Raw genomic sequence first — 24,768 nt, 5'->3', positions numbered from 1 at the left:
GAGAAGCAGGCTCCCAGCTAATCTAGGAGCTCAATGTGGGTCTCAAACCCAGGATCCTGGGATCGTGACCTGAACTGAAGGCAGATGTTTAACTGACTGATCCACCCAGGCGCCTGGGTTTTCTTTTTTTTTAAATTAAATTTTTATTTTTTATTATTCAGTTAGCCACTGTAGTACATGATTAGTTTTGATGTAGTGTTTAGTGATTTGTTAGTTGTGTATAACACCCAGTGCTCCTCACAACACGTGCCCTCCTTAATACCCATCACCCTGTTATCCCATCCCCCCACCCCCTCCCCTCTGAAGCCTTCAGTTTGTTTCCCGGGGTCCATAGTCTCTTATGGTTCATCTCCCCCTCTGATTTCTCTGCCTTTTATGGTTTTTTTTTGGTGTGTCTTTGGTTCTCAGCAGTTTTACTATGATGTGTCTAGGTATATATTTTTATGTATATTTTGTTTTTGCAGGTGTAATTAAGTCTGTACTGAAGTTCTTTTGTTCTTTTGAAAAGTTTGTAGGCACCATCTTTTGTAGTGTAGGCACTACAAAAAAAGTTTGTAGGCACCTGCCTAATACCTCCTTTTCAGAATCCATTTAAAGCATATTAACCCAGTTTCTTATCCTCTTCATGCTTCATTCTGAATATTTTCTTCTAATTTCTCTTTGTTCACTAATTTTTAACAAGGTTAGCCAACTGTTAATGTCATCCGTTAAATTTATTGTGCTTTTTTTTTACTTCTGGAAAATCGTGTTCTTTGATATTGTCAAAGGTTCAAAATAGCCAGAGTAAAACCAATGAATAATGGAAGTAATAATTAGTAAAAGTTTGTTGTGCACCCTCCAAACATGTGTTTGCAAACCAGGAGCACTGAAATCAGAACATGGAATGAGGGTTAGGGGTATATTGTTATAAAGAAGCTTATATTGTGAGAAGGCAGTGGCTGTCTAATTTACACAGTGATTGGTTACAATATTAGAATTTTCCTAAATGACATGGAATTGATCAGCAGTTACCTCATACCAGCCTTGGGAAACAGTTCAAGTTTTGCTTGTGGTTTGCAGAGGCACAAGAAAGGAATGGTCCAGATCAAGTTAGCCTTGCCAGGTAAGCTGAATGAAGCTTTGCCTGCATGACTAAACTGGTTCTGTCTGCTCAGGGAATCTTCAAGGCTGATCTCTGCCTGTCCTTGATTTTAACAGATTACCCCCTTTTGGTCATTCACTGAGCAGGCTGAGAGTATGACCAACCTCTCTGATGGTATTCTTGGTTCCACCGCTGATGGAGTCAGGCCCAAGAGTAAACACATTGGCTGTTTGCATTAGTTGATCATCAGGCTGGAGGTCCATGTGGTCACTGTCCTTGTCAGTTCATGGAGTTGTTGATATCATTGAGTTCTTTATCCTGATGGGTGGCGTTTGTCGTCTTGAGTGGCTGCTGATAGGCACTTAAAACCTTTGAGAGATTACCTAGACAGGTTAATGAGATGACTATGAGAAAAACAATAGCCAAAGACTGAAAAATTTCTCAGAGCTAGGATTCCCAGGAGCTAAGATTTAACTAAGCAAATAAATCAAATGGGTTATAATCAGATTCACGTTTTTCCTAAGTCAGTTTACATTTTTTTAAGTGACTATGTAGAGCAGAACACGATGTATAAGCAAACACTTATGTTCAAAATACGTAGGACAGGATGAATGAGAGGATGTTGTATTTCAGAAGGTGGTGGTGTGGGTGGGCTTCCATGTAAATTAGGCCTCTGTAATCTGAGATCGATCATGTAATTTAATGAGAGGCATTCCTGTGGAAACAAAAGAAAAACAAAGGTTAGTAGTTGCAGCAAATTATAAAATTCTGTTTTGTGAACTTGATGAGCAGCAAGCTGAGGGTTCTGAGTGTGCGGTTCTGAGCCTCTTTAGGTTCAGCGAGGGCAGACAGTGGCAACCTGACGGGTTTTCCTGGTTTGCAGCAAGAATGTCCCTGGTGAGCTTTCTGAGCAGTCCCATAGCAGTAGGCATGAAAGCTGTCTGCACGTGAGCAGTGTGGTTCCTCTGAAGTTTCTGTCCAGTTGTCCAGCCTTAGTGTACATGGCTTTAAGAGAGTCAGTTTTAGTTTCTTGGTGATTCTGTGTCCAGATAGTGGGAGGAAATTGGAAATGTTAGAGAGTTCTAGCCAAATATTAGAGGAAACTAGAATTCTGGAACCAGTCCGCTTCATTGGTAGGAAACAACAGACTGTAATCTGATATCCGTAAAGGTGTATTATTTGATATAATTTTTCTCCTTGTATTATTTCCATTTCTATTAAAAATAAGAACTAAGAAAAAAAATAAGAACTAAGCCTAATCTTACAGATTAAGTTAGGTTTTGATAAGCTTGTCTTGAATATCTAATTGCAAGAAGAAGTGTTTTGACCATTAAGGCTCTTTTTAAATCTACTTTGCTGGAACTTTTCATAAGGAATCTTGGATTGATTCAGCTCGGGTCATGATCCCAGGCCCTGGGATCGAGCCCCACATCGGGCTCTCTGCTCTGCAAGGAGCTTGCTTCCTCCCCTCTCTCTCTCTGCCTGCCTCTCTGCCTACTTGTGATCTCTCTCTCTGTCAAATAAATAAAATCTTAAAAAAAAAAAAAAAAAAAAGGAATCTTGGATTGAACTTTAAAAGTCTCTTTAGGCTAAAAAGCCTAGCCAAGGACTTGTCTAATTGTTTCCTGTTATAGGGAGAACCGTTTTTTTCTTTTCTTTTTTTTTAAGATTTTATTTGAGAGAGAGAGTGTGCATGAGCTGGGGGAAGAGGAGAGGGAGAAGCAGTCTCCCTTGTCCAGCAGGGAGCCCGATACAGGACTCGATCCTAGGACCCTGAGATCCTGACCTGAGCTGAAGGCAGATGCTTAACAGACTGAGCCACCTGTGCAACCCGGAAGAACACATTCTTATTGAACTTATGCAAAAGTATATACATTGACAGTTTTGTTTTTTTTTTTTTTACGTTGACAACTTTTGTTATAAAAATGTTACTAAAATGCTGTTAAGTCATAGATAGCTTAAAGGAGAGGAGAAAAAGGGGTCCTTTAAATCAGGAAAACAAAACATTAAACAGCCAGCAGTGTTTTTAAATGAAGTCATAAAAATCATGATCATCTTTATCAGCTTATTCAGTCTTCTGTAATTAATTCTTTGTCTTTTGTTAGCAGTTTTATGAATTCACCAGTTTCTGCATCAGAGTTTTGGAAATTCTTACCCCAGCTCAGTTTTACAATTTTAAGAGTTTCAGAAATCTTTATTCTAGAGTACTTGTCTCAGGGGCTTTTCCGTGAATCTCCTTGAAGATGAAGCATTTTTGCAGGCATAGTTTTGTAAAGGCATCAGAGTAAAACAGTAATTGTGACAAAAGATTTAAAATTTGGTGCTGGTTAAAGGTCAGAGGAGACGTTAGTATAATGTATTTGGCAGGAGGGTTTGGTTGTTTTGCGTTAGGCAGTACTGTAGGACCGTAGCTGGAATTATGACTTAAACAGCATATGCCGGAACATTTCAGATTCTTAAGATTTTCATATAATTTCTGTCATACTTACAGTATATTCACGGAAGTACAGTGTAAAGAAGGGCTAGTATTACTTCTTATTTGATAAGGCTTACCACGTCTGTTTTATTGCACTTCACTTTATTGTGCTTTGTGGATTCGGTATTGTTTTTGTTCTTTTTTTACAAATTGAAGATTTATGACAATCCTTTGTTGAGTCTGTTGGCGCCATTTTCTTTTTATTTGTTTAAAAGATTTTATTTTTAAAAGTATTTTCTGGGGTGCCTGGGGGGCTCAATGGGTTAAGCCTCTGCCTTCGGCTCAGGTCATGATCTCAGGGTCCTGGGATGGAGCCCCGCATCGGGCTTTCTGCTCAGCGGGGAGCCTCCTTCCTCCTCTCTTTCTCTCTGCCTGTGTCTCTGCCTACTTTTGATTTCTGTCTCTCAAATAAATAAATAAATCTTTAAAGAAAAAAAAAAAAGTATTTTCTGTACCCATTGTGAGGCCCGAGCCCACAACCCCAGGTCTGGCGTTGCATGTTCTCATTGAGACAGCTCGGTGCCCTGGTGCCATTTTTTAAGCAGTATTTGCTTACTTTGTGTCTCTGTGTCACATTTTGATAATCCTCACAATAGTTCATACGTCTTCATTAATGTGGTACTTGCTGTGGTGATCTTTGACCATAGATCTTTGATTTTGCTCTTGTAATTGTTTTGGGGCACTACAGACCATGCCCAAATAAGGCAGTCAGCCTCATCGATAAAATGTTTTGTATGTTCTGTCTGTTCCACGGTCGGCTCTTCCCCTGTCTCTTGCCATCCCCTGAGACACAACAATATTGAAATTAGGCTAACGCTGTAGTAATCTCTGCATGTTCAGCTGGAAGGAAGAGCCACATGGCTCTCACTTTCAATCTGAAGCTAGAAATGATTGAGCTTAGTGAGGAAGGCGTGTTGAAAGCTGAGATGGGCTGAAATCGAGGCCTCTTGCACCAGTCAACCAAGCTGTGATTGCAGAGAAATTCAGAGTGCTGCTCCAGGGACCACACGGACGACAGGAAAGTGAAGCAGCTTTACCGCTGATGTGGAGGAAGTTGGGTTTGGATAGATGATTGGAGCCGCTGCAGCACTCCGTGCAGCGAGTTTCACCCAGAGATAGGCCCTGTCTCTTCAGTTCTGAGAAGGCTGGACAGGGAAAGGAAGCTGCAGAAGAGAATTTTGAAGCTAGCAGAGGTGGGTTCATGCGGCTCAGGAAAGAAGCTGTCGCTCGGACATGGGAGCGCAAGTGAAGCAGGAGGTAGCGACGTAGATGCTACAGCAAGTGACCCTGAAGGTGTGGCTGAGAGAATCGGTGCCGACGCCTCCATCAACAGCATTTTTAGTGTAGACGAACCAGCCTTGAAGTAGGTGTTATCTAGGACTTTGCTCGCTGGAGAGAAGTCCGGTGCGTGGCTTCGAAGCTTCAGAGGACACTGACTGCCTTGCTAGGGGCTAGTGCTGCTGCTGAAGCCGGCGGTCATTCACCATTCGGAAAATCTTAGGGGTCTTACGTAGTGTGCTAAACCTACTCTTCTTGTGCTCTAGAAATGGAACAACAAAGCCTGGAGATAGCACGTCTGTGTACAGCATGGTCTGTGGAGTATATTAAATCTGCTGTTAAGACCTACTGTCAGGGGAAGGAAGTCTCCTTTCAGAAAACAGATGACTGCTTGTTGACCGCGCACCAGGCCACCCACAAGTCCTGATGGAGATGAGCAGTGAGATTACGGTCTTCATGCTGGTAACAGCGTCTGTCCTGCAGCCCGGGGATTAAAGAGTCATTTCGACTTTGAAGTATTCTTGAAGAAATACCTTTTGTAAGGTTATAGCTGCCATAGGTAGTGATGCCCCTGATGGGTCTGGGCAAAGTCAGCTGAAAACTTCTGGAAAGAATTCATTCTTCTAGATGCCATAAAATACATTTGTGATTCATGGCCACAATGTCGGCGTCAATAGGAATTTGGAAGGAGTTCATTCCAACACTCATGGGTGGCTTTGAGGGGATCAAGACTCCATGGAGGAAGTCACTGCAGATGTGGGGGAAACAGCAGGAGAAGCGGGATCGGAAGTTTGGCCTGAAGACAGGACTGAACTGCTAGAATCCCATGATCAACCTTGAACAGACGAGGACTTGCTTCTTACGGTTGAGCAAAGAAAGTGGCTTCTTGAGATGGAATCTACACCCGGTGAAGATGCTGTGAAGATTGCTGAAATGACAACAAAGGATTTAGAATATCAAACGAACGTGGCTGTAACGCAGCAGCAGGGTTGGAGAGGATGGACTCCAGTTTTGAAAGAAGTTCTGTGGGTAAAATGCTACTATACAGCATCACGTGCTACAGAGAAATTTTTCCCAAAAGATGAGTCAATCCATGTGACAAACTTGATGGTTGTCTTATTTTCAGAAATGACCACAGTCACCCAGCCTTCAGCCACCAACACTCTGATGGATTAATAGCCATCAACACTGAGGCAAGACCCTCCACCAGCAAAAGATTGTTAATGTCTTTTTTTTTTTTTAAGAAAGAAAAAAAAGAGTCTGGGTGGCTCAGTCAGGTAAGCATCTGCGTTTGGCTCAGTCATGATCCCAGGGTTCTGGGATCAGGGCCTGCATCGGGCTCTTTGCTTATTAGCAGGGAGTCGGCTTCTCCCTCTACATCTGCCTGCCATTGCCGCCTTTACAAAAAGAAGTCAAAAGCTTTAGAATGTTTGATCAGATAGGACTGTAGTTTTTTGTGAAGCGATACTTTGTTATCTGTTCAACCAAAGTGAAAAGATTTCAGTGTAAGTACATGTAAAAAAAAAAACCACAAAATTTAGCTCTTTCAGTCGAGAACACTTACTTTGCTAAGAAGTGAAAGACAGTGTGGGACATAGGAACTTATTCTTCTAAGTTACTATATTAAAGGTGTAGAAAAATCTTTGTTTATAATTTCTTATTAAGAGCAGACAGGTAGTCTGAAAAGAAGCTTGTCCATTCAACAGAAAGCCAAATTCTAATCTTGTACCAGGGTACTTTTGAAATTAAAATTATTTTTTTCTTTTAGCTTAAATAAGTTCATCCTGATCTTAGCTTGACCACACACAAAACATCTTTTTTTTTTTTTTTTAAAGATTTTATTTATTTATTTGACAGAGATCACAAGTAGGCAGAGAGGCAGGCAGAGAGAGAGGGGGAAGCAGGCTCCCCGCTGAGCAGAGAGCCCGATGCGGGACTCGATCCCAGGACCCTGAGATCATGACCTGAGCCAAAGTTAGAGGCTTAACCCACTGAGCCACCCAGGTGCTCACAAAATATCTTTCTTAAGATTCCTTTTTCCTCAAACCTACAACTTTTTCTACACCTATTTAGTTTTTTTTTTCTTTCTTTTTTTCCTTATTCTGGGATAATTATTTTACTTAAGGATGAAATTATTTCTTTCCTTCAACAGAAATGCATCTCTATTCTTCATATCTCTTTTTTCTTTAACAGAAACTGTACCTCCTACTTCTTGTATACGTTTTCTTTCATCATTACTTCTAGTAGTACATATTTGTGTAAAACAAAATACTTTTTTGTTGGTTTGCTGGCAGGATGGCAGAGTAGGAGGGCCTTAAGCTCCCTTGTCCCATGGATACAATTAGATAACACTACAGCCTGAATAACCGAGAAAACGGCCTGAAGACTGGCAGAACAAACTCCACAACTAAAGGTCGTGAAAATGCCCCTGTCAGAGAGGTGGGAAGGGTGAAGATGTGGTCTGGGAGCAAAACAGACCATTTGAGGCCATTTGAGGTGGGGAGGGAGCTGGTGGTAGGAGAAGGGCAGTAAACAGACTTTCATACCAAGGAGACCAGAAATACAGGGAGGATGAATCCTTGTAACGTTTGCCTTTGAAAGCAGGAGGGCCTGAATTTGTGAGTTTTTGTAATGAGCAGGACTTAAAGCCTGGAATTTTAAAAATCAGCAGGCTCAGCTCAGAACCTGGGAAAGGACATTAGTAACTTGCACTCCCGCCCTTAAAGAGCTGGCATGACCAGCGGCAGCTGAGCGGATGCAGCATAGAACTAGCAGTTTGAAGAACACTGGTGGCAGCTGGGAGAGTGATTTGCTCATCTTGAAGTATGGCTCACGGGGACTGATCTTAGGGAGGGGAACCTACCCCTACCCCAGAACAAAGGAGCCAGCATCATTTCCCTCTGCTGACGCCAGCATGGTAAAAAGGCAACCTTTGGGAACCAGTGTGGCACCGACAGTCCTAGCTAACTTGCTTACACCTGCACTCCACACCCTCCTCTGGAACCCCCCCCCCCACTTTGGTGGATCTGCCCTTCCCAGTCGTGCTCCCTTCAGTCCCAGCGCTGTGGGCCTCTCACCCAGAAAACCAAGACAGACCCGGCTGACACCGTATCTCCTGACCCGCACATTGTGCAGGATGTCAGTTTGGGTGCAGATGTCACCACCACGCTCATTGTTAAAATGCACCCCGCTCTGCTGGGGACCAAACACTGCAAAAAATAGGCAGAGAGTGCCGCTGCAGATGACTGGACTGAGGGAAAAAAGCTCCCGAGACTTAATAGCAGAGCACACACAACACACACAGGAGACGCTCCCTGAAGTGCCAGGACCTGAGGAAGGGGACAGTGGACTGCAGGCCACTATAGGACTTCTTCACCAGGCTATTATCAAAAAGAGAAGAAGTAAGTGACTTTCTTAAGACCTGGAAATAGACATAGAAGGTCAGACAAAATGAGATTGAGAAACTCCTCTCAGATGAAGGAACAGGATCAAACCACAGCAAGAGACCAAAGTGAAATGGGTAGAAGTAATATACTTGATAGGGAATTTACAGGAATGATCATATAGTCACTGGACTTGAGAGAAGAGTGGAGGACATCAGTGAGACTTTTGACACATGGAAAAATAACTAGTCAGATCAAGAACCAAATAAATGAAATTAAAAATACATTTGGTGGAATAAATAGGCTAGGTGAAGGGGAGGAAGAAATTAAAGACCTGGAAGACAGAGTAAAGGAAACTAACGAAGCTGAGCAAAGGAGAGCAGAGGAAATTATGCAGACTGAGAATAGTGTTTGGGAACTTTGTGACCGCATCAGGGTAATAACATTTGCATTTTGAGGTCACAGAAGAGATAGGTAAGGGGCAGAAAATCTATTTGAAGAAATAATAGCCAATAACTTAGTGAATCTGGGGAAGGGGAGAACGGAAAGCAAGGAAGTGCACACCAAGACACATAGTGGCAAAAGTAAAAATAAAGAAAAACATTTAAAAGTGGTAGAAGGTGATAGCTATGTACAAGGAAACTGCATAAGGCATAAAGTGGATTTTTCAGCAGAAAATTTGCAAGTGGGACTCCTGGATGGCTCAGTTGTTCAGCATCTGCCTTTGGCTCAGGTCATGATCCCGGGGTCCTGGGATCGAGCCCTGCATTGGGCTCTCTGCTTGGCAGGAAGCCTTTCCCATTCCCTCTGCTTGTGTTTCCTTTCTTGCTGTGTCTTTGTCAAATAAATAAATAAAATCTTAAAAACAAAAAGTTTGCAAGCTAGAAGGGAACTGGCGCATTATAGTCAAGTGCTGAAAGAAACATTTGCAGCCAAGAATATTCTCTCCAGCAAGACTGTCATGCAGAGTAGGGGGGATAGAGAGTTTCCCTGACAAAAACTGAAGGAGTTCATGACCACCTAGCCAGCCCTGCAAGACATGATCAGAGGGGACTGAGTGGAAAGGAGAGATGAGGGAGACTATGAAAAGAAGAAAAAACCAAAAGCAGTAAAAATGAGTATTTTTATAAATATAAAAAGATCTGTAAAATAAAAGGATGTAAAATATGACACCGTATATTTAAAATGGGACAGGAGTCAAAAATGGGTTTAAACTTACGTGACCATCAAATTAATATAGACTGCTATATGCAGAGGTGACTTAGAAATGTAGTGGTAACCACAGATCTAAAACCAGTCATAGATAAGTGAAGATTAAAGAGATAAGAATCCAAGTGTATTACTAAAGAAAGCCAGCAGTCCATGAGAGCAAGAGAAGAAAAGATCAGAGAAAATCTACAGAAGGAACCACAAAGTAAGTTAAAGAAGTCGGTAAATACATACCATTAGTAAACGTAAATGTAAGTGAACTAAATGTTTAATCAAAAGACACAGGTGACAGAGTAGATTAAAAAAAGAATAAACCCATCTACATGCTGCCTACAAGAGACTCGTTTCAGACCTAAAGACACCTGCAGATTGAAAGTGAGGGGATGGAGGAACATTTATCATGCAGGTAGATGTCAGAAAAAAGCCAGGTAGCAATACTGGTACCTGACCAAATAAACTTTAAAATAAGGACTGTAATAAGAGACAAAGAGGGACCCTACATAGTAATAAAGAGGACAACTTAACAAGAGGCTATAACAACTGTAAATATTTATGTACCCAACATGAAAGCACCGAAATAAATAAAAGGTAATAACATGTAAAGGAACTAATTGATAGTAATATAGTAATAGTAGGGGACTTTAGCACTCTGCTTACATTAATGGACAGATCATTCCAAATAAAGCAGTAGCTTTGAATGACACACTGGACCAGATGGATTTAGTAGATATATTTAGAACATCCATCCTAAAGAAAGCAGAATACACATTGTCTTCAAGTGCAACTTGGAATATTCCTCAGAATAGATGGCACACTCTGCCACAAAACAAGTCTCAAATTCAAATTGAAGTCATACCATGCAGCTTTTCTGACCACAATGCTATGAAACTAGAAATCACCCACAAGAAAAAAATACGGAAAGAACACAATTACATCGAGGTCAGACAACCTGCTACTAAACAATGGGTCAACCGAGAAATCAAAAAGAAAGAACAAATTATATGGAAAGAAATGAATGTGTAAATACACTGTTCCAAAATCTTTGGGATGTAGCAAAAGTGGTTCTAAGAGGGAAGTTCATAGCAATACAGGCCTACCTCATGAAGCAAGAAAAATCTCAAACAATCTAACCTTATACATAAAGGAACTAGAAAAAGAACAAAACCCAAACCTAGCAAGTGGAAGGAAATAATGATTCGAACAGAAATAAATGATAAATAGAAACTAAAAAAAACACAGTAGAACAGATCTGTGAAACCAACGGCTGGTTCTTTGGAATAGTCAGCAAAATGGATAAACCTAGCAAGATTCATTAAAAAAAGAAGAATCGGGTGCCTGGGTGGCTCACTTGGTTGAGCAACTGCGTTCTGCTCAGGTCATGATCTCGGAGTCCCAGGATTGAGTCCCGCATCAGGCTCCCAGCTCCATGGGGATTCATCTTCTCCTTGTGACCTTCTCCCCTCTCATGCTCTCTCTCACTCTCTCTCTCTCAAATGAATAAAGAAAATCTTAAAAAAAAAAAAGTTAGATCCAAGTAAAAATCACTAGTGGAGAGACGTAGCAATCAACACCTCAAAAATACAGATAGTTGTAACAATATTAGGAAAAATCAAATACCAACAAATTGGACAGCTTAGAAGAGATGAGTAGAAATTCCTAGAAACCTATAACTTAAGAAAACTGAAACAGGAAGAAACTGAAAATTTGAACAGACTGATTACCAGCAAGGAGATTGAGTTGGTAATAAAAAATCTCCCAACAAACAAAAGTCCAGGACCAGAGAATTTCACAGGTGAATTCTACCAAACTTGTAAAGAAGAATTAATACCTATTTTCAAACTATTAAAAAAAAAAAAAAAAGAAAAAGGGAAGGAAAACCTTCAAATTTTATGTAGCCGTTATCACCCTGATAGTAGAACTGGTTAAAGACAAGGGGAAAAAAAAAAAAAAAAGGAACTACAGGCCAATGTCTCTCATGAATAAAGATGCAGAAATTCTCAAATAAACATTAGCAAACTGGGCGCCTGGATGGCTCAGTTGATTAAGTGTCTGCTCAGGTCATGAGGCCAGGGTCCTGGGATTGAGTCCCACCTTGGGCTCCCTGGTCCGTGGAGAATCTGCTTCTCCCTCTGCCCTGCCCCCTGCTCATGCTCACCCTTTCTCTCCTCCCTCTCTGGCAAAAATAAATCTAAAAAACAAACAAACAACAAACAACAAAACCTGTATTCCAGCAATATGTTAAAGAATTATTCCCCATAATCAACTGGGATTTATTCCTGGGTTGCAAGGGTCGTTCAGTATGCACAAAGCAGTCAAGGTGATACATCACATTGGTAAGAGAGAATAAAAATATTTTCAATAGATGCAGAAAAAGCATTTGACAAGTACAACATCCATTCATGATAAAATCCGTCAACAAAGCAGAGCAGGGAACATACCTCAACAAAATAAAGGCTGTATGAGAAAAACCCTTATTGAACATCATATTTAATGGGGAAAAACTGAGAGCCTTTCCCCTAAGGTCAGGAAAAAGACAAGGATGTCTCCTCTCAACACTTGTATTCACCATAGTACTGGATGTACTAACCATAACAGTTTTATACAGAGAAAAGAAATAAAAGATTGGTGAGGAAGAAGTAAAACTCTCACTGTTTGTAGGTGACTGTAAATCACTATATATGGTATCACTATATATGTGATTGTGTATGTATGATACTGTATATAGGAAACCGTAAGACTCCACTGAAAATACCGGAACTGGTAAATGAGTTCAGTAAAGTCGCAGGATGTAAAATCAATGTCCAGAAAGCTGTTGTATTTCTATACAACAATAGTGAAGCAGAGGAAAGTGAAATTAAGAAAACTATCCCATTTATATTTGCATCAAAACCAATAAAATGGGAATAGACTTAATCTAAGAAGTGAAAGATCTTTACTCAAAAAAGTATAAAACTTTGGTGAAAGAAATGAAAGGTGACCCAAAAAAAGAAATGGAAAGGTATTCCATACTCATGAATTGGAAGAACAAGTATTTTGAAAATGTCTAGTACCCAAAGGATTCTGTCATTTCAGTGCATTCTCTATCAAAATACCAACAATGTTTTTCACAGAACTAGAGCATACAATCCTAAAATTTGTGTGGAACCACAGAAGACCTCAAATAGCCAAAGCAATCTTAAAAAAGAGAAATCTGGAACTGCCATAATTCTAGATTTCAAGTTATGTTACAAAGTGATAGTAATTAAAGTCGTAGGATACGGATAGAAAAATAGATGCATAGATCAATGGAATAGAACAGAAAACCCAGAAATCTACAATTATATGGTCAACTAATTTTTTAAAAAGATTTTATTTATTTATTTGACAGAGGGAGAGATACAAGTAGGCAAGAGGCAGGCGGGGGTGGGGGGGGATGCAGGCTCCCTGCTGAGCAGAGAGCCTGATGTGGGACTCCATCCCAGGACTCCGGGATCATGACCTGGGCTGAAGGCAGAGGCTTAACCCACTGAGCCACCCAGGTGCCCCTGGTCAATTAATTTTTGACAAAAGAGGAATGAATATACAGTGGGAAGAAGTCTTCTCAACAAATGGCGTTTGGACAAGTGGACAGCAGCATGGAAAAGAATAAAACTAGATCACTTTCTTTCACCATACAGATAAACAAACTCAGAATGGATTAGAGACCTGAAGGTGAGATCTGAAACAATAAAAGTCTTTGAGGAGAATATAGGCAGTGATCTTTCTGACAGCAGCCTTAGCAGTATTTTTCTAGATAAGTCTCCGGTGGCAATGGAAACAAAAGCAAAAGTAAACTACACCAACATAAAAAGCTTCTGCACGGTAAAGGAAACCGTCAATAAAAGAAAACAGCAGCTTATGGAGTGGGAGAAGATGTTTGCAAATGACACATCTAGTAAAGGGTTAGTATCCAAAATGCATAAAGAACTGATAGAAAGTAACCAAAGTAACAATCCAATTAAAAATTGGTTAGAAGACAAGAACCACATTTCCCCTAAGAAGACATCCACGTGTTCTGCAGACATGAAAAGATGCCCAGTATCACTCATCATCAAGGACATGCAGTCAGAACTACAGTGAGGTATCTCCTCACACCAGTCAGAATGATTAAAATAAGAAACACAGGCAACAAGAAGTGTTGGTGAGGATGTGAAGAAAGGGGCATCCTCTCTCACTGTTGGTGGGAGTGCAAGCTGGTTCAGCTACTCTAGAGAACAGCATGGAGGTTCCTCAAAACTAGAACTGTCTTACGATCCAGCAGTTGCACTATGGGGTATTTACCTGAAGAATACAAAAGTACTCATCCAAAGGGGTGCCTGCATCCCAGTGTTTACGGCAGCACTATCAGCAGTAGCCGGTTGATGGACGCAGCCCAAGCGTTTATCAGTAGGTGAATGAAAAAGAAGGTGTGGTGTATATATATATACTGTGGAATATTATTCATTCATAAAAGAATGAAATCTTCCCATTTGCAATGACGTGGATGGAGCGAGAGGGTATTATGCTAAGTGAAGTAAGAGAAAGATAAACAGCATGTGAATTCACTAATAGGTAGAAGTTAAACAAGCAAAGGGGAAAAAGACACATAAACACACACACGCAAACCAAGAAACAGACTCTTACCACAGAGAACACAGTGCTGGTCACCGGAGGGGAGGGGGCAGGCAGATGGGGGAAGCAGGTAATGAGGGTTAAGGAATGAAAATCACAAAGATAAGTAAACATAAATACTTTTTGCTGACAGTCGCAGCCTTATCAGTTCAGATGCTCACAATTTATGAAACTTAAGACTCTTCCTAGAAAATAAATCGGCAAGGCAGTCGTTGGAGAGCAATCACGGGTTCACTGTTAGAGGATAACAGGAGTGTTTGTGTATTACACGGAATGAGTGTAAATTCCTGGTGCATAGTTTACATGAGCCAAGTGCCTTTTGGCGATGACAGTATGAGACTGTCCGGAGGCTTCTCCTGATGTCGCTCTGCTGGAGTGGGCGTGATAGGACAGGTGGGAACAGGACAGGTGAGGACTGTCTCCCTCAGAAGAGGGAGAACCAAGATGAGGAAGGTGGGTCAGCAGCCTCTAAACTGACAGCTGAGCCGTGACTACCAGTGAGCTGCCCCGGCACTCGCAGCCGCGCAAGTTCAGTTGGCTCCTAAACAAGGACCGTGGACTGCACGGGCCCCCTCACGGGCGGGCGTTTTTCAGTAAATCATACAGGACAATACTATAAAAATATATTTTCTTAAGGACTTTTCCCACTAGCTTCCTTGATTGTGAGAATACAGCATATGATACCTGTAACATACAGAATGTATTAACCGACAGTTTTCATGATAGGCAAGGCTTCCAGTCAACGGTAGCAATTACTGGTTAAGGTGTTGGGGAGTCACAAGTTACGCGTGGATTTCTGGACAGTGCTGGCAGTCCCAGCCCCAGTGTTGTTCAAGACTGAATTGTAGTTACAAGAAATAGGAGAGGTTCTTTTAAATACAGATTGTTGCCAGCCTGCAAAACGGAAAACAAGGCGAGAACATGTGAGCCTGTTGGAGGATGCTCGCAGCGTGGTCTTGGAGGGCTGTCACTGTGTGTGCAGGACGGAAAGAGAGGTGGGTCTCGTATTGGTCTTTCCAGCTGGCTGCGAAAACCCTTTTGTTGCTCAGTATACTGTGGTATCAAAGCAGTGGCTTTCAAACATGTGGGATCATTCCACAGCAAAAAATACAATGTATATTTTGGCCCAGCACATACTATACAAATATTTACATAACCATGTAAATAACTAAAATAAAAGCCTAATCAACTGACATGTATTTCCTGTTTTCAGTGTATGCCATGCATGCACTCTTGGCACTTCTTGAAATTCTTTTATTTATCCATAGATAAATGTATAATAAATTCTTTATAAGTTATGGACAAATTGAATGTAGGCATTATCCATTTATGTATATAGGTAGCTACAAATAATGTGTATATTTCCTATTTACTTTTTTAAAAGATCTTAGAGCGTGTGTGAGTGTGGGGAGGGGCAGAGAGGGGAGGAGAGACGGAGGGAGAAAGAATCTCAAGCAGACTCCGCAGTGAGCGTGGTACCCGACCCGGGGCTTGATCCCAGGACCTTGAGATCATGACCTGAGCTGAAACCAAGAATTGGGTGGTCAACTGACTGAGCCACCCAGGTGCACCTATATTTCCTATTTAAATAAATGTTTATCACAACTCACTAAGGGTCTGTAAACACAGCTTGAGAAATAGGAAGTTAGAGTGAAGTAGTTTGCAGTGGGAGGGAACTCTAGGGAGCCTGGCTGCCTCGGGCCTTGTCTGCGCATGGTTGCGAGGAGTTAATTTGTGCCACTGCTCTAGTGTTCTCCTTTCTCTGGTGCACTTTGCATTCCCCTTTTCCAGCTTTAACAGATCTTAACTTTGCTTTCCAGGGAAAACCAGGAGGCGGGCGTTGTGAGCAGTCTGTCATATGTTAGCATCCTCTAGTAGATTAGCAAACTGATACGTATGTTTTAAAATTCCTAGTGTAGGGGCGCCTGGGTGGCTCAGTGGGTTAAAGCCTCTGCCTTCCGCTTGGGTCATGATCTCAGTGTCCTGGGATCGAGCCCCGCATCGGGCTGTCTCCTCAGCAGGGAGCCGGCTTCCTCCTCTCTCTCTGCCTGCCTCTCTGCCTGCTTGTGATCTCTGTCTGTCAAATAAATAAATAAAATCTTAAAAAAAAAATAAAATAAAATTCCTAGTGTATTCTGCTTCATATAAAATTTTTTTCGGTGTGTTTGGATGGCACAGTTGATTAAGCGTCTCCCTTCAGCTCAGGTCGGGATCTCAGGGTCTTGGGATCAAGCCCCACATGGGGCTCCCTGCTCAGCAGGGAACCTGCGTCTCCCTCTGCCCCTCCCCCTGTTCGTGCTTTCTCTCTTTCAGTATCAAATAAATAAATCTTAAAAAAATTTTTTCAGTCTGACATAAAGCACATTTATTAACAGTCAAATATTTTTTCCCCATAAAAATTAAAAAGTCAGGAATTAGATAAACAGGTTTAGCCTTTAATGTTTATCTAATGTGGAAATGATTTAAATAGTGAACAACCGTTAGTTTAACAGTAGAAACTTTGTTCTTATTTATATTTATTTAAATGGCCTATTTCTTACAATGAGGCTTGGATTAGACATTAAATAATTAATCATCATCTTAACTGTTTTCTTGTTGATACATTCTGTAACCTAGCGACACTATGAGCTTACTTGATCCGTAAACCTGGGTAGGAGAGTTTCCTGTTTACATCATGTTCATTATTGGTAACTCTGAAGACATGCCTGTTTTTGTTAAACCAAGAAACTTAAACTAGCTTTTATTTATCAGAGATTTTCCCAGGTTAAATGAACTTGAAGAATGTTTCGATTAGTACAGTGTTTTGGAGAGTGTACTTAATTTATATAAATGTCTGATTTTCTTTAAGCCAGGTGAATAGAGCCTTTAAAATTAATTCTGGTAATAGCGGTCAGAGGAGGTAATCACATCTGCAACACGTACGTAGGCATCACGAACCTGCAGATAGACACGGAGATCTTATAGCTTCTGTTTCAAAAATTTTAGTCATGTCTCAGATACAAAACTCAAGAGTAGTTGGCTCCTAATAGGGTTCTTGGCACATGGAGTACGTTAAGGTTGCTTTCTCAGGTGGCCAAAGATTTTACTGAAAATTTTTTTATTTGCATGCTGTAAGGATCCTTTTAGAGCTGTTTTTGAAATCATTTTTGTGTTTCAGAAGCTTCCGCACTCCATTGTGGTCTCTGAGAGGTTGGGGATCCTCTTCTCCAGGTGCCCCTTAAGGTGGACTGAGCTAAAGAAAGCTTCCCCCAGAACGGCCATTACAGTTTCAGGTTATCCAGAAGTTGACCTCTTCTTGGAGAAAGGCACAAGAGCCTGGTCCCAGGACCTCTTCGCCTTTGGATTCCCTGAAACACCTTAACTGTGAGGGCCTTAGTTTCTAACAGTTGTTGCAAATCACCGGGAACCCTGTGTCTCCCCCTTTGAACAGGTTGGGTGACTTACCAGAAGTTTCAACAAAGGGAAACCAGAGAGCAAAGCAGGGACAGAAAGCCAGTGTGCACAAGAAGGTTGGAGGGCTCAGAACCCAGAGAGACTTACCTTAAAATTGCAGGTTTGGGGAGAAAGCGGGGAGCTCAGTGGGCTCTGAGGGCACCAGCACCTGTTTTCTCTGGCCCCAGAGTCACTGGGAGTCTTGTTTGCATTCCAGTCTTGACACCGTGAAGTGTCAAAGGCTCAAAATAGCCAAAGTAAGACCAGTGGGTCAGTGAAATAGCAGTTAGCAAAAGTTTATCGCGCAGGCACTCGGACACCAGTTTGCAAACTGGGAGCGCTCGACTCAGAGCACGGAGAGAGGCTCGGCGGTGCGGGGTCATAAAGCAGCTCCTCCGGGAGACGTCGGTGACTGTGTCGTCTGCCCGGTTTGGTCATGGTGCTGGTGTTCTGACGTGGGGTAGGGAGCTGGTCAGTGGTTGCCTCGCACCTTGCCTCGCACCTGCCTCGCACCTCCGAGGCACCGGAGCAGTCCGGCTGTTGCTTGCGTTTCCGGAGGCGCCAGCGAGGACGGCCCTCCAGAGGAGGCGCCAGCGAGGACGGGTCAGGCTGGTCTCGGACAATGAGCTAAATGAAGTTTTGCCTGCATGGCTGAGCTGGTTCTGTCTGCTCAGGGAAACGTCAAGGCTTTTTGTCGACCTTGATTTTAACGAAAGTTTTCTACCAGTTTCTCTGTTAGGTCTTACCCTTTGGAGCATGATGCTGACAGCGGTTTTATTTGTCGTTTACTAATTTATATCTCTACATATTTCTTCCCCTAGCATACATTAAAGTACGGTTTTGCAACTGCAAGTGCCTAGCAACCCTGGCCTTCTGTTTTCACTCTTATTTGCTGTTTCTGTGAATGTTTGTCACTGGAGGCCAGTTGTGCACACGTGTGCTCATGCGGTACGTTACGTTCTAAAAATTGTTTGAAGTGATGCGGAGTCTGGGATGGTATTCCTGGGGAGCATTTACGCTTGTGTGTGCCAGGCGTCTGAGAGAGCGGGCAGCTCCCAGTTAGGGACACAGCAGCCTGGGTTCACAGCCCTCTCCTTGCTCTGATGCTCCCCGAGAGCCCTGGGGCTCTGGTCCTCAGCTCCTAGCAGAGCCGTCAGCCTTTCAGCCACCCCTTGCTCTCCGTGACCTGAGCTGTTCGGGACGTGGGGTTTACCTCCCTGGATCCTGCCCCTGTGAGTGCTCCCATTAGGTCCTTCGATGCCTTCTAAGTGTGCGTGTTCTAGATCTTGTCATGGAAGTTTTCAGTCATGTACGGAACTTAAGAAAATGGTTAAGAGAACCCCCTTTCTGACATCCTTCTGGGGATGTCTTCCTGGCTCCTCCTGTGTGTGCTGTACCTGACCTGGAGCTAGCCATTTCTGTAAGAAATCTTGGTTTCTGATAGCTCTTGTTGGGGTATTTTTTTTTTAAGGTTTTATTTATTTATTTGACAGAGATCACAAGTAGGCAGAGAGAGAGGGATGCAGGCTCCCTGCTGAGCAGAGAGCCCGATGTGGGGCTCCATCCCAGCACCCTGGGATCACGACCTGAGCCGAAGGCAGAGGCTTTAACCCACTGAGCCACCCTGGCGCCCCTGGGGTATTCTTTTAGATTTCATTTTGATTTTCTGGCTTTCAGGAGGGTGTTCTCAGTGATGAGTCCCTCCCTCCTGGGAGTTGTGTGTTCTTTACATGGTGCCTGCGGGTGGCCTGGGAAGGTTTCAGAGTTGCTTGTGGTCAGTGGTTATGGTCCTCTTGGCAGTCTGCTGAAACCTGTGGATGCCTTCTTGTAGTGTTTCTGAATACAGTAAATAAAGTAGAAGGGATCACGGTAGAAATCAGTTATATTTAAGGTTGTAAAACAAATCAAATTTAACGGTACATTGGCTTCTTTATTAATATGTTAAATGCAACTTGATATTAATATAAGTATCATTTAAATTTTATATTTTAAGATACTTAAATGATGGCTTTTTAAATTTTTAAAGATTTTATTTATTTATTTGACAGAGATCACAAGGAGGCAGAGAGGCAGGCAGAGAGACAGAGGGAAGCAGGCTCCCCGCTGAGCAGAGAGCCCGATGCGGGGCTCGATCCCAGGACCCTGGGACCATGACCTGAGCGGAAGGCAGAGGCTTTAATCCACTGAGCCACCCAGGCACCCTTGAATCATCTGGCTTTTGATGCTCATCCAGAAATAAATTGAGGTGGTCTTTGACTTTTCTCCCTTCACATCCCAGTCGACAGGTCATCAGTGGGAGGGAAGGCTGGGGAGCCTTGCACACCTGTGTGTGTTTACAGCGCCGGCTCCCTGAGGGAGCTTGGACTTCAGAGGCTGAGGCGCTATCCTGCGCACAGCTGTCCTCGCTGCAGACCCCAGCCCCAAGTTTGAGGCTCCCATGGACCCCTCAGATTTGATGATTTATTGGAAGATCTTGCAGAATTCAGAAAAGCACTCTGTAGGCGCCCCTCCGCTACTGAGCCTCGCGGTGCTGCTCTGCAGACGCTGTTCTTCGCAGACGGCGCCGCTTTCCCAGTAGCACGTGCTCGCTGCCTGTCCCGGCGTCGTGCTTCGGCACTTCTTGCGGAGTCGCAGACGTTTCCATTGTTTGTTACAGGATCTCGTCAGTGATTATGACTTGCTGAAAGGTCAGATAATGGTTAGTTTCTAGCTATAAACTTTTCAAAAGAAGGTATTTTTTTTATTGTTTTAGATTTAATGATTTTATTTATTTAATGATTATATTTTATTAATGATTTATTATTAGATTTAGATTTAATTTTATTTATTGTTTTAGATTTAATGCTGTTTTATACTTACTGGGCTACAGTATAGTGTGAACATAGTGTTTTTATGCACTGGAAAACAGTTCATTTGATTTCCAGTGGTCTGGAATCAAAGGTGTGTGTACTTGCGGAAAAGGATCCAAATCAGGACCAGCTGTAAGAGGAAACAAACACAGGGTGAGGTCTGTGAGGGTCTGAAATGGAAGATTGTAGTGCTCTTGGTGGATTCGGGAGCGTTGCCTACCTTGCTTGTGGCTGTGTAGCTGTATGTGGAGTTGGAGCGCTGCTGACCAGGGAGCCCATCTCAGCTCCGTGTCCAGAGTTTTACTGGGGTTCCATCATGAAGCGAGGTTGATGGACCACTGGCCATCAGGGTGAGCTGACCCTTAGCAGTTGGGCTGCTATCTTGGGACTCAGTGCCTCAATCCTCCAGTCCCGTGCGTGATTGGTCTTTCTGGTGTGACCAGCCCCATTCTGAGACATCTTGTTAGCACAAATCATCTCAGGTCCACCATGAATCACAGAGACTCCTGTCACTCCAGAAGCTCCAGGGATGTAGAGGGACTCTCCCTGGAATTTGGACCAGGGCTGGCCCAGCTCCTTGTCTTACGGCATCACTGGTTCTGATGCTTTCACAGTTGGAGGACTGCTGACCCACCAGCTGGTCTGCTCTCGTTCCGTCTGGTCTGTGGCAGGCCATGTGACATCATTTAAAAGTGTTGATGATCTTAAAAAGTGACTTTGAGATCTACAACACAGGCAGCGGGATGGAAAGATTGCTTCCTACTGAGGAGGTCAGAGGGTCTAGTAGTATAGTGGATTGTTGTGTGCATTCATGGTGGAGGGAGGTGTTGTCTTTGAGATGAAGGTCAGGAGAATGAAGATGGAGATTTCCCTGACCAGATTTGTGGCACCTGTGCATTTTGTCCACGCTTGAGAGCTCCTGTATTAGAACATGGTATTTAGATGTGAAGGGATTCCCCCTGTTCAGTCATTCTGCTTCTATCGATCCATGAGAGTTTGGGCTCTGGAGGCCTTCAGATATCCTCTTGGTATTATAGCCAGACACTGGGTAATCAGCAACATTTTATTCATACTGAGCCCTTCAGTTTAATTTTGAGGTTTGAGCCAAAGGTACAGCCTGCTCCAGAGGCCTTTGTAAAGTCTTTAGATGTGATCCATTGGACTTTCTTTTCTCTTTTTTCTTTTCTAACCGACCCCCCCCTGCAAATATTTATTTATTTATTTTAGAGAGAGAGCATGCGAGCAAGCGGGGGAAGGGGCAAAGGGAGAGATAGAGCCCTCAGGCAGACTCTGTGCTGAGTGTGGAGCCCATTGTGACGCTGGATCTTGGGATCTGAGCTGAAATCAAGAGTCAGCTGCCCCCCCCCCCCCGCCCCAACTGAGCCACCCAGGGGCCCTCCATTGGGACTTCCTGGTAAATTCTAGGAGATAAATTTCCAGTAAACCTAGGAAGGTTCTCAGTTGTACTCCAGTGGGTTTCTTTCTAGATTTACAAAGTGAAACCACTGATTCTTTTTCTCTCTTAACTTTTTATTGTGAAAAATTCCAAGCATACAGAAGAGTTGAAATAGGCAGTTGAACATTTGTATGTTCCCCATCTAGATTTAGGAATTACAAATATTTTGCTTTTTAATTTAAAAATACATTTTTTTAAAGATTTATTTATTTATTTGACAGAGATCACAAGTAGTCAGAGAGGCAGGCAGAGAGAGAGGAGGAAACAGGCTCCCTGCTGAGCAGAGAGCCCGATGCGGGGCTCCATCCCAGGACCTTGGGATCATGACCTGAGCTGAAGGCAGAGGCTTTAGCCCTCTGAGCCACCCAGGCGCCCCTTGCTTTTTAATTAAAAAAAAAATTAATTTTTAATTTTTAAAAATATTTTATTTTTTTATTTGACAGAGCACAAGCAGGGGGACTGGCAGGCAGAGGGAGAAGCAGGCTCCCCACTGAGCAGGGAGCCTGATGCGGGGCTTGATCCCAGGACTCTGGCATCATGACCTGAGCCGAAGGCAGATGTTTAACCGACTGAGCCACCCAGGTGCCCCATTTACTGTTTTTTTTAAATCCATTTTAAAAATTCACATCTTAGAAAATAAGTCACAGACCTTTGAGCACTTACAGTAAACCTGTGTTGTCACCAGGTCCAAACTTGCCTTTTCTCCTCCCTCTGCTCTTTTTTACCCCAGACTTTTTTTTAAATGAGATTTTATTTATTCATTTTAGAGTATGCATGTGCACGTGCACAGGTGAGTGGGGGCATCGGGTGGGGGAATATGAGAGGATCCCAGGCAGGCTCCACACCCAGCTCAGAGCCAGACAGGGACTTGACTCATGACCCAGAGATCATGACCTAAGCTGAAACTGAGTTAGACAGCTCAACCCACTGAGCCACCCAGGTGCCCCTTCCTGAGACATTTTACTTTTTGTTTTTTTGTTTTGTTTCGTTTCATTTCATTTCATTTTATTATTATTATTTTTAAGATTTTATTTGTTTATTTGACAGAGAGAGATCACAAGTAGGCAGAGAGGCAGGCAGAGAGAAGAGGGGGAAGCAGGTTCCCCACAGAGCAGAGAGCCCGATGCGGGGCTGCATCCCAGGACCCCGAGACCATGACCCGAGCCAAAGGCAGAGGCTTAACCCACTGAGCCACCCAGGCGCCCCTACCCCTGAGACTTTATTTATTTATTTATTTATTTTTTCCCCCTGAGACTTTTTAAATGAAATTTTCTATGCACAGAAAATGTGGAGCTATGTGAGTTCTATCGTATACCCTCCACTGAGATCCATTCACTAATACTTCCTGCACTGAGATTTTTTTGTTTAGCCATATGAAAGCTTGCAGTAAAATGCAGGGCGTATGACACTTTTTACAGTAGCGATATTTTTCCTTATAACTATAATATTGTAATTAAGAATGTTATCTAGTATTTAGGTCCTGTTCAGATTTTAGCTGTATATTGTTTTTCATGTGTTTGTGGTCATACGTGTTCCTCCCACCCATGTCGAATCATCTGTGACAACAGCCTTCAGACAACTCTTGGCAGGCCAGGCTTCAGCTCACACTGGACGTATTTTGGCCATCAGTGCTCTCATATACTTCTCCGGTAACTGTCCAGAGGTCCAGACCTCTTTGGGACTTGACATCTTTGCTTGAACAGTTTTGGAGCTTTATTTCCTTTTTATAAATAGCACTGTTTGATGATAACAGCTGGCTGCAAATACTTTGATATGTAATTCTGTTTTGTGTTTATTACTTCTTTTATATCTGAAACGTGGAAGCACTCATTTCTTACGCTTTCTTGAAATAGGATATAGTGGCATTGAGTTTTGTGGTGCCCTCTTCCTTTATGGAAACAGTCTCTGAGTTTACGGTTTGCGTAGGACATTCTCTCAGCAGTGCTCCTTGCCATCTGCCTGTCCTGTGCGGGCTGCTGTAGCTTTCGTGTTGCGGTGTGGTCCCTGTATGTGCCTCCTGGTGGCCGTGAGGCCTGGAGCAGCCGCATGGGCTGCAGCGTGTGACGCACAGCGTGTGCTTTCGGACAGTGTTTTTCTGTGACACTGTTTGTGAGAATCTTGTCCCCTTTAAGATTATTATGGAAGGAGAATTTCAAGTTTGAATATTAAATTAATGACACATTTTATTTTATTTTTTTTTAAAGATTTTATTTATTTATTTGTCAGAGAGAGAGGGAGAGAGAGCAAGCACAGGCAGACAGAATGGCAGGCAGAGGCAGAGGGAGAAGCAGGCTCCCTGATGAGCAAGGAGCCCGATGTGGGACTTGATCCCAGGACGCTGGGATCATGACCTGAGCCGAAGGCAGCTGCTTAACCAACTGAGCCACCCAGGCGTCCCTAATGACACATTTTAAAGATTGTTTAGCGGAATTGCAAGCCTGGATAGTTGGCGGTGTTGAGTGAAGATGGATTTAGCAAAGGAAAATCCAGGATCTTCCTCACCTTTTTATTGTGGAAAACTTCAAATTGAAACAAGAGTTCCAAGAGTAACATTAGGACGCCCCTCACTTAGATGTGAGAATTAGTAGTTTGCAGTTTTCGTGTGTGTATGTATTTCATTCTCTTTCCTGAACCATTTGAAATTTACTTGCGGGCCTTCTGGCAGTCTGCCTCTAGAAATGTCCGTGTTTCCCGAGAACGACCATATTCGGGTGTACCACCTCAGCTTCACAAGTGTGTGTGAGGGGCCAGCAGTAAGGCCACAGTGTCCTTGAATTTCTCCGCTCGTCTTGAGTGTTGCGTAGCTTCCTCCCAAGACGGCGCACTCGGGGCTCCTGTAGTCTCCGGCTGGAGCCGTACATGGATGTCCGCGGAGTGGGGCCTGTTAGCCTTGTGGATACTTGCATGTGGCTCCCGTGTCACCTGTGTTCACTGTAAGCTGGGGATGAGGTCCAGAGGCCTGATGGCGGCGTTTC

General features: G+C 43.0%; 1 protein-coding gene across 2 annotated transcripts in view; it reads left to right on the top strand.

Moving 5' to 3' along the window:
• The window catches only part of LOC111153662 (spindlin 1), an 80,693-nt gene that overhangs the window by 14,449 nt on the left and 41,476 nt on the right, over positions 1-24,768 (top strand). The window contains exon 1 of one of the 2 annotated variants that reach the window (XM_022512814.1): positions 19,717-19,733. The exons of the other annotated variant lie outside the window; for it this stretch is intronic. The gene's annotated coding sequence lies outside the window, so the exon portion shown is untranslated. Of the gene's footprint in view, positions 1-19,716; positions 19,734-24,768 lie in introns of those variants that run through there. 2 annotated transcript variants of the gene reach the window in all.

Source organism: Enhydra lutris, unplaced genomic scaffold (genome assembly GCF_002288905.1).
Source record: "Enhydra lutris kenyoni isolate GAN:26980312 unplaced genomic scaffold, ASM228890v2 scaffoldscaffold33, whole genome shotgun sequence".
NCBI classification, from domain to species: Eukaryota; Metazoa; Chordata; class Mammalia; order Carnivora; family Mustelidae; genus Enhydra; species Enhydra lutris.
Note: the sequence above shows the minus strand (reverse complement) of the source record. Positions and strands in the feature narration are given on the sequence as shown.